This window comes from Bufo bufo, chromosome 1 (genome assembly GCF_905171765.1).
Source record: "Bufo bufo chromosome 1, aBufBuf1.1, whole genome shotgun sequence".
Taxonomy (NCBI): domain Eukaryota; kingdom Metazoa; phylum Chordata; class Amphibia; order Anura; family Bufonidae; genus Bufo; species Bufo bufo.
This window is the reverse complement of record NC_053389.1, coordinates 386956091-386964905: the sequence shown is the minus strand read 5'-3', so window position 1 is coordinate 386964905 and position 8815 is coordinate 386956091. Positions and strand designations below refer to the sequence as shown.

The 8815-nt window shown below is 40.7% G+C and overlaps 1 long non-coding RNA gene across 1 annotated transcript; it reads right to left on the bottom strand.

Moving 5' to 3' along the window:
- Positions 1-1871: 1871 nt before the first annotated feature.
- On the bottom strand, positions 1872-7859 carry LOC120987021. Its single transcript, XR_005775882.1, has 3 exons — positions 7827-7859; positions 7483-7651; positions 1872-2159 (listed from the first exon to the last, which is right to left on the bottom strand). It is a non-coding gene; the product is annotated as an uncharacterized LOC120987021 (long non-coding RNA).
- Positions 7860-8815: the final 956 nt, after the last annotated feature.

Sequence of the window (8815 nt, the reverse complement as noted above, 5' to 3'; positions counted from 1 at the left end):
GGTACATCACACCCAAAAATTTATGAATTTTACCAGAAAATGTAACAGGCAAATTATTGTTTTTTTTTTACCTGCCTACTAGGTATAAGAGTGGTACTATACACCCAAAAATTTGTGAATTTCACCAGAAAATGTAACTGACAAGTATTATTATTATTTTTTTTTACCGGTCTACTAGGTATAGCAGTGGTACTTCACACGCAAAAATTTGTGAATTTCACCTGAAAATGTAAATGACAATTTTTTTTTTTAACCTGCCTACTAGGTATAACAGTGGTACTATACACCCAAAAAATGGTGAATCTCACAAGAAAATGTAACTGACAATTTTTTTTTAATGGTCTAATGTAAATGACAAAGTAGTGAAATTATATAAAATAAAATACGAACAAATAAAAAAAAATAGTAGAGCTGAGTGCGGGATATTGGGGGACACCACATAGCAGACCACAGTGCGGGATATTGGGAGACACCACATAGGAGAGCTGAGTGCGGGATGTTTCGGGGACACCACATAGCAGAGCTGAGTGCGGGATATTGGGGGACACCACATAGTAGAGCTGAGTGCGGGATATTGGGGGACACCACATAGTAGAGCTGAGTGCGGGATATTGGGGGACACCACATAGCAGACCTCAGTGCGGGATATTGGGGGACACCACATAGCAGGGCTGAGTGCGGGATGTTTTGGGAACACCACATAGCAGAGCTGAGTGCGAGATATTGGGGGACACCACATAGCAGAGCTGAGCGCCCGATATTGGGGGACACCACATAGCAGAGCTGAGTGCGGGATGTTTCGGTGACACCACATAGCAGAGCTGAGTGCGGGATATTGGGGGACACCACATAGTAGAGCTGAGTGCGGGATATTGGGGGACACCACATAGCAGACCTCAGTGCGGGATGTTTCGGGGACACCACATAGCAGACCTCAGTGCGAGATGTTTCGGGGACACCACATAGCAGAGCTGAGTGCGGGATGTTTCGGTGACACCACATAGCAGAGCTGAGTGCGGGATATTGGGGGACACCACATAGTAGAGCTGAGTGCGGGATATTGGGGGACACCACATAGCAGACCTCAGTGCGGGATGTTTCGGGGACACCACATAGCAGACCTCAGTGCAGGATATTTCGGGGACACCACATAGCAGAGCTGAGAGTGGGATATTGGGGGACACCACATAGCAGGCCTCAGTGCGGGATGTTTCGGGGACACCACATAGCAGAGCTGAGTGCAGGATGTTTCTGGAACACCACATAGCAGAGCTGAGTGTGGGATATTGGGGGAAACCACATAGCAGAGCTGAGTGCGGGATATTGGGGGACACCACATAGCAGAGCTGAGTGCGGGATATTGGGGGACACCACATAGAAGACCTCAGTGCAGGATATTTCGGGGACACCACATAGCAGAGCTGAGAGCGGGATATTGGGGGACACCACATAGCAGACCTCAGTGCGGGATGTTTCGGGGCACACGACATAGCAGACCTCAGTGCAGGATATTGCGGGACACCACATAGCAGAGCTGAGTGCGGGATGTTTCGGGAACACCACATAGCAGAGCTGAGTGCGGGATGTTTCGGGGACACCATATAGCAGAGCTGAGTGCGGGATATTGGGGGACACCACATAGCAGACCTCAGTGCAGGATATTTCGGGGACACCACATAGCAGAGCTGAGTGCGGGATATTGGGGGACACCACATATCAGAGCTGAGTGCAGGATATTGGGGGACACCACATAGCAGGGCTGAGTGCAGGATATTGGGGGACACCACATACAGCCTTTCCTCACAGGTGAACTTTCTCCATGCTGGATACCACACTCTGGCTTTTCTCGGCCAGTTTCCTAATGTTTCACTATACAAATGAAGTCTAAACTGCATATTAACTTAGAAGAAATAACGTAAATTTATTTGCTATGACAGGCCCTGTCAACATCAGGTCCGTCCTGCGCACACATTTTGGCTTCCCAACGGAAATCAGTAACTCAATGCTTTTCTATAGGGTTTTTAAAGATGCAGGTTGTCCTCATGCAAAGTTTGAAGTTGTCAAGTCTCATTTCATGTAGTTGAACTCCGAAGCTCCTGAAGCTCCTGTCGTGGCTGTCTGGTACACCCCTGTTCACCTCAGGGTATCTTACATTGCACCTAAAAACACCACATTTAGATTTACATAATGGTATATAATTTTAAAATGCCATGGAATGCGTATTTTCACTTTTCACATTTTCAGACTTAACTTCTTGGGGACAGATGACATACCGGTACGTCATGTGTAGTTCTGATCACCGCCGCACGGCTGGCGGTGATTGGAACTGGGAGCCTGCTGAAATCAATCATCAGGCACCCTGGGACAATACGGGGGTGGGGGGACTGTGACCCCCCCATATTTGTGATCGCCGCAAACCACAGGTCAATTCAGACCTCTGGTTTGGGGACCCAATAGCAGGGAAGGCAGCACAATGCTTTCCTTAAGCATCGGGCTGCTTTCCGGGGAACTGCCTGTGAGATCCAGCCGTGGATCTCACAGGCAGGAAGCTGTATGAGTATTACACACAGTATTTATTACTCATACAGCCAAGGCATTTCAATACAGAAGTATTGGAATGCATTGTAAAGGGGATCACACCCCCAAAAGTTGAAGTCCCAAAGTGGGACAAAAAATAAAGGTGAAAAATGTATTAAATAATAAACTTTTTACTCCAAACAATTAAGTTTCAAGTTCGGATTTTTTTTTTTTTTAATTATAAAAGGTCCTGGTCCTTAAGGTGAAAATGAGCCCTGTTCTTAAGGAGTTAAAAATGAACACAATTCTACCTTGATTGGATCTATGATGATTTTCAGTATAAAAACTTATTTGCTTCATAATGCGTTGATGCAGTTAGTGGTAAAACTGACCTTGATACTGCAGCAGGGCAGAAGCTAGTTCCAGTCTTGCATTCGCGACATCTTCTGCAGAGGTCTTCACAGCATCAATGGTTCGGGTATTTAGAAACTCCTTTGCAAACTGTAATTAAAAAGCATTATTTTTAAGAGCAATTCACATTTATGAGAAATAGCTTTTTACAATGGTGCAAGGATGTTTACCATCAAGATCAAGACACTACAGCTGCTGGAGTCCTGCTGGTTGCTGTGATGCATCACCCAGGTGTTCCATTGTGCTCCTTCTTCCTCGGGTATAAACTTCTTCAAAAACAAACTAATAAAAAAGAAACACAAGTTTTAATTGAAATTTATGATCATAAGTTAAAGTGACAACACATGTTTCCAAGGCACACTACTCACCTCCAGTTTTGTTGTACTCTCCAAACATAGATGGATTAATTTCCCAGTGGGTCAATTAGCACAAGCACCTTTTTCGACCTGATGACAATCTAAAAAGAAAATAAATATTTTACATAGTTGAAAAGAGACTTGCGTCCATCAAGTTCAGCTTTCCACACATATGTTTTTGCTGTTGCTGAAAAAAAAATAAAAAAAAAAATCTCACTTTGAAGCGCTTCCAATAGCACATGACAACACAAGTAAAGAAAAGTAAATTAACGTAGTCCTATAATAAATACCACTAAAATCCAGTGAGCGCTGAAGTTCAGAGGGCATAGCCAGAGATTTTCTGGGGAAATCCTCATCTGAAGAATACAGAGAAATCACAAAAATACATATTGTTTGTATATTATATAAATACCTAATTTTATAATATACTATGCATTGACATATTATATTACATTAAAAAAAATATATATATATTATTAACCAGAAAAAAGCAGCAGCACCGGTGATGAATGTGAACAAGGTGCAAAATCCTCTTGGGAATTTAGGCAGTTATTCCAGGTATGTATTATCCAAAGACGAGACAGCACTCCCGGTTTAGTGACAATATAGGTGACCCTCTTTATTCCCCAGGCAACGTTTCGGTCCACAGAATTAGACCTTTGTCAAGCATGTATGTATGTATGTATGTGTAATATATGTGTGTTAGGGCGGTTTCACACGAACATGTGACGCCCGTGCCCGTATTGCGGACTGCATTTGCGGAACCGATATATATGGGCACGGGTCCGTAACCATTCCGCATCACGGATGCGGAACCATTCATTTCAATGGGTACGCAAATCCGGAGATGCGGAACGTAAGGACAGAAGGAAACACTATGGAATCACTACTTAGTGCTTTCCGGTGTTCGGTTCTGTCCTTCCGCACCACAAAAAGATAGAGCATGCTCTATCTTTTTGCGGAACGGACAGATCGAGGACCGATTAAAGTGAATGGGGCCGCAATCCCCTTGCGGCTTCCAAACGGTATGTGCCCGTGCCTTGTGGACCGCAATTAGTGGCCCACGGCAAAAGGGCGACACACGTTCGTTTGAAACCGCCCTTATACACACCAACAGTAGTAGTAGAAGGCAGTAGTAGTCCCAGTTGTGATAAGAGCACTCAAGGCTGTGACTCATAAGTTGGAAGAGTGGCTTCAACAGATTCCAGGTGGTGGGACATCTGAGATTGCTGCTCATAAGAGTCTTCCTCTAGGAACAGCTAATATACTGTGCAAAACCCTCATTGTCTCAGGCCTCTGGTAGAGGACCTGAGAATGAGGAATAAAGATACTTCCCAGGAGAGGTAAGAAAATCAATTTACTTTTTGTTAATGTGTGTATGAATAGCTGTTATTGTGACAAAGAACTAACCTTTCCAAGTCTATCTAATGTCCCCGAAAATAATGCCAATGAAATCACTGCATCCAACTGGTGAATCAGTTCCTGTTAAAAAAGATTTACAGTTATTATGTAGAACAACAACACAAAAATACAACACAAACATACACCAATTCACACTTGCCTGATGCTTTTTAATCAAGTGACACAAGTATGCATCAATCACCTGCATTATATAGAACAAAGAAATAAATTATTTATTTATTTTGGCTTTTTAAACATTTTCTAAAGTGCAGACTCTTACCTCATCAACCAGCCACTCTGTCCCATGCAGTGTTTTAAAGGACGACATATACAGTCGGTAGGGTCCGATAACGGCTTGCAGCGAGCTATTATCTGCATCACTCCACAGCCTTTTAACTGGACAAAAAAAATAAAAAATGAAAGAAAATCAAACTTCAGTTAAGTTATTGTCCTATTGGGAACCAAAGCTAATACAGGTCGAGTATGCCTTATATTCTAATTCCAAATTAATCAAATGAATTGGTTCAAAATACAGCATCCAATTGGCATGAGCTCTCCTTATAAATGTAAATATTCCGAAATAAAAATCACCTATGTTGAAAGGAATTTGTGATAAGGTGGTAACTCAACCTGTATAGGTTCTTTGGTATAAAATTAACTTGTAAGGCTAATAAAATCAGAACATAATGCCAAACATTGGCAACTTAGAACAACGGCCACAATGGCCAACAGAATGAAAGGGCTAGACCAACAGGGCACAGCAAATTAGATGACCAACAGGGTCAAACTAGGAAATGTAGATCGTTGCAAATGCTACCTCTGTCTTCTATGCTCTGCTGCAAATTCAAAGATGCAGAAGGCTTAGAAAAAAACTGTATTAATGTTAAAAAACTACATTTTGTAATATACTACAAAAAGAAAGAATATGCAGAGGATACAGAAGAAGCACATTAGATGCGATATACAGTACAGACCAAAGGTTTGGACACACCTTCTTATTCAAAGAGTTTTCTTTATTTTCATGACTATGAAGGCATCAAAACTATGAATTAACACATGTGGAATTATATACATAACAAACAAGTGTGAAACAACTGAAAATATGTCATATTCTAGGTTCTTTAAAGTAGCCACCTTTTGCTTTAATTACTGCTTTGCACACTCTTGGCATTCTCTTGATGAGCTTCAAGAGGTAGTCCCCTGAAATGGTCTTCCAACAGTCTTGAAGGAGTTCCCAGAGATGCTTAGCACTTGTTGGCCCTTTTGCCTTCACTCTGCGGTCCAGCTCACCCCAAACCATCTCGATTGGGTTCAGGTCCGGTGACTGTTGAGGCCAGGTCATCTGGCGCAGCACCCCATCACTCTCCTTCATGGTCAAATAGCCCTTACTTTCAAAGTTTTCCCAATTTTTCGGCTGACTGACTGACCTTCATTTCTTAAAGTAATGATGGCCACTCGTTTTTCTTTACTTAGCTGCTTTTTTCTTGCCATAATACAAATTCTAACAGTCGATTCAGTAGGACTATAAGCTGTGTATCCACCTGACTTCTCCTCAACGCAACTGATGGTCCCAACTCCATTTATAAGGGAAGAAATCCCACTTATTAAACCTGACAGGGCACACCTGTGAAGTGAAAACCATTTCAGGGGACTACCTCTTGAAGCTCATCAAGAGAATGCCAAGAGTGTGCAAAGCAGTAATCAAAGCAAAAGGTGGCTACTTTGAAGAACCTAGAATATGACATATTTTTAGTTGTTTCACACTTGTTTGTTATGTATATAATTCCACATGTGTTAATTCATAGTTTTGATGCCTTCAGTGTGAATCTACAATTTTCATAGTCATGAAAATAAAGAAAACTCTTTGAATGAGAAGGTGTGTCCAAACTTTTGGTCTGTACTGTATGTGTATGCAAGCTATTCAACTAGGGAGTTCAGTTGTACCTCCATATTGCTCTCCTTTTTCTTCAAGGCAAATTGAGTGTCAGAGGTCCTTTCTTGAACATTGCATATGGCAGTGTGGAATTCATGCAGCAAGTTCAGTGATTTTCCACAACTTTGCTGCTTGGGGGATTTGACTTCTTTTCTCCTTCTATATGGCTTAATGTGATTAATATGTATTTTCTGCTTAAGGGTAACTCCGTCAGAATTAGCTAATTTAACCGCACTGCCACACAGGTCCTTGATTGTGTAAGGGCCTAGGAAGTCCGCCTCAATCTGTCCTCCTTTTCTCCCACGCTTCCTCATGTTATACAGGAGAACCTCATCGCCCACAGTATACTTCAAATCCCTGAATTTCCGGAGTATTCTCTTGCCATATGCAATCTTCTGCCTTTCCTGACACTTGGATATGTTCTCCAGTGTTTTTTTTTTTAATGAATCCCTGGATGATTTCCTCTCCTCCATGTAACGTGGGTAATTATTCTCCTCTGGGAGAATGATATTTGACAGCTGGGAATTATTTTTTTTTAAAAATAAATGGCTAGACAGTACAGTATAAAGATTGAAAAAATAAATAATAAAAAAAGCATTCTTAGTAAAGTTTTAGGTGAAAAATGGAACGGAGGGTTATGAAGATGAAAATACTTACAGAAACAAAAAGTACATGTTTATTTGCATATGCTCTAAGCAACAACAAATAATATTCAAATTTAATTTGCAACCTAAGTGGAATAAATCAAGTAGTCTTTATCAGGTGAAATCCGTATATACAAAACAATTAGGCCATGTAACACAGGCAAATATTTCTGTGTGGCCGTGACAGACAGACAGAAATAAGTAAAAAACAGATACTCACTGGCAGATCCACAGGGACTTCTACAGGAAAAACTGCCTCCCTCCCATACATTAGAACAAATGGAGAATATTTTGTTGTTGTGTGGACCTTTGAACAGAGCAAAAATAATGTGGTTTCCAAGTATATGTCCCAGTTATTCTGTTTATCGTTAACTAATTTAGATAGGGCTCTAGAATAAATAAAGAAACAAACACCTTTTCAGTAATGTACAACGTAATGTTAAATTTACAACTCTAACCACTAATAGAAAAAAGTGGAATGTAAGAAAAAATTTGTTCAAGTCAAACCTGTGAAGCAAAGTTCAAATAAAACCGAGACTGAAAACTAAAAAGAATTAAAATTACCTCTTAATATTGTGATTAGTTTTCTCATCCAGACCTGCGGATGATAGGCTGCTGTCACACTTCGTTCTATGCCTAGAATACTGCACATTTTGTCATTCAGCTTTAAAAAAATAAAATAAAATAAAATAATACAGATATATAACATTCGCATATAAATTAAAAATAAGGTCATTACATCAGTTGTACATGTATGGTAAATGGAAAGTAAACATACTTGATTTACGAATTCGCGGCCCTGGTCAGAAAGTATTCTTTTTGGGCAACCATGTCGGTATATTAATGAACAAAGATTACGTCCAGCCTCTGCAGCAGTTTTGATCTTCAGAGGAAAAGCCTCTACCCATTTTGAGAAGTAATCTGTGGCTGTTAAAATATATTGGAAGCCATCTTCTGTCTTTGGCATAGGGCCTGTTAGGTCAATTCCCACCAGCTCCCAGACAGCAGACACCTAATGGGAAGAAAATAAAAATATATATTTATTTGCAATAAACCAATGTAATAATTTAGCATATGTAATTATATATTAGAAATTTACCTTAATGCACTTTAACGGCTGGGGAGCTAATAGAGGCTTTCCAACCGTCTGACACTGTGCGCATTCCATGATCTGTAAGAAATCAGTTGTTAACCAATGTACTGTATTCATATAAATTGAAAACACATTAAAAAAATTACTATGTACCCAGTTCTCAATATCTTTGGTCATTCCAGGCCAAATAAATCAGGAGGATATTGCCCTCGTTGTCTTTTTAATCCCTGAATGTCCTCCCATCGGTGTACTGTAGAATGCAATTCATCATATATTATTCTTGCCTCTTCTTTGCATTTTACAACCATTTTACTTCCAACAAACAGCTTTCCTTCTGTAATAAAAGGAATATAACCCGAGCTGTAAAGGAAAAGGCAGAGTTGGCACCTGCACCCCCTTGCAAATCAGCCAAGCAGTCTAAGCCCCGAATCATGCAGCAGTCTCTTCTGCTTTTTCATGA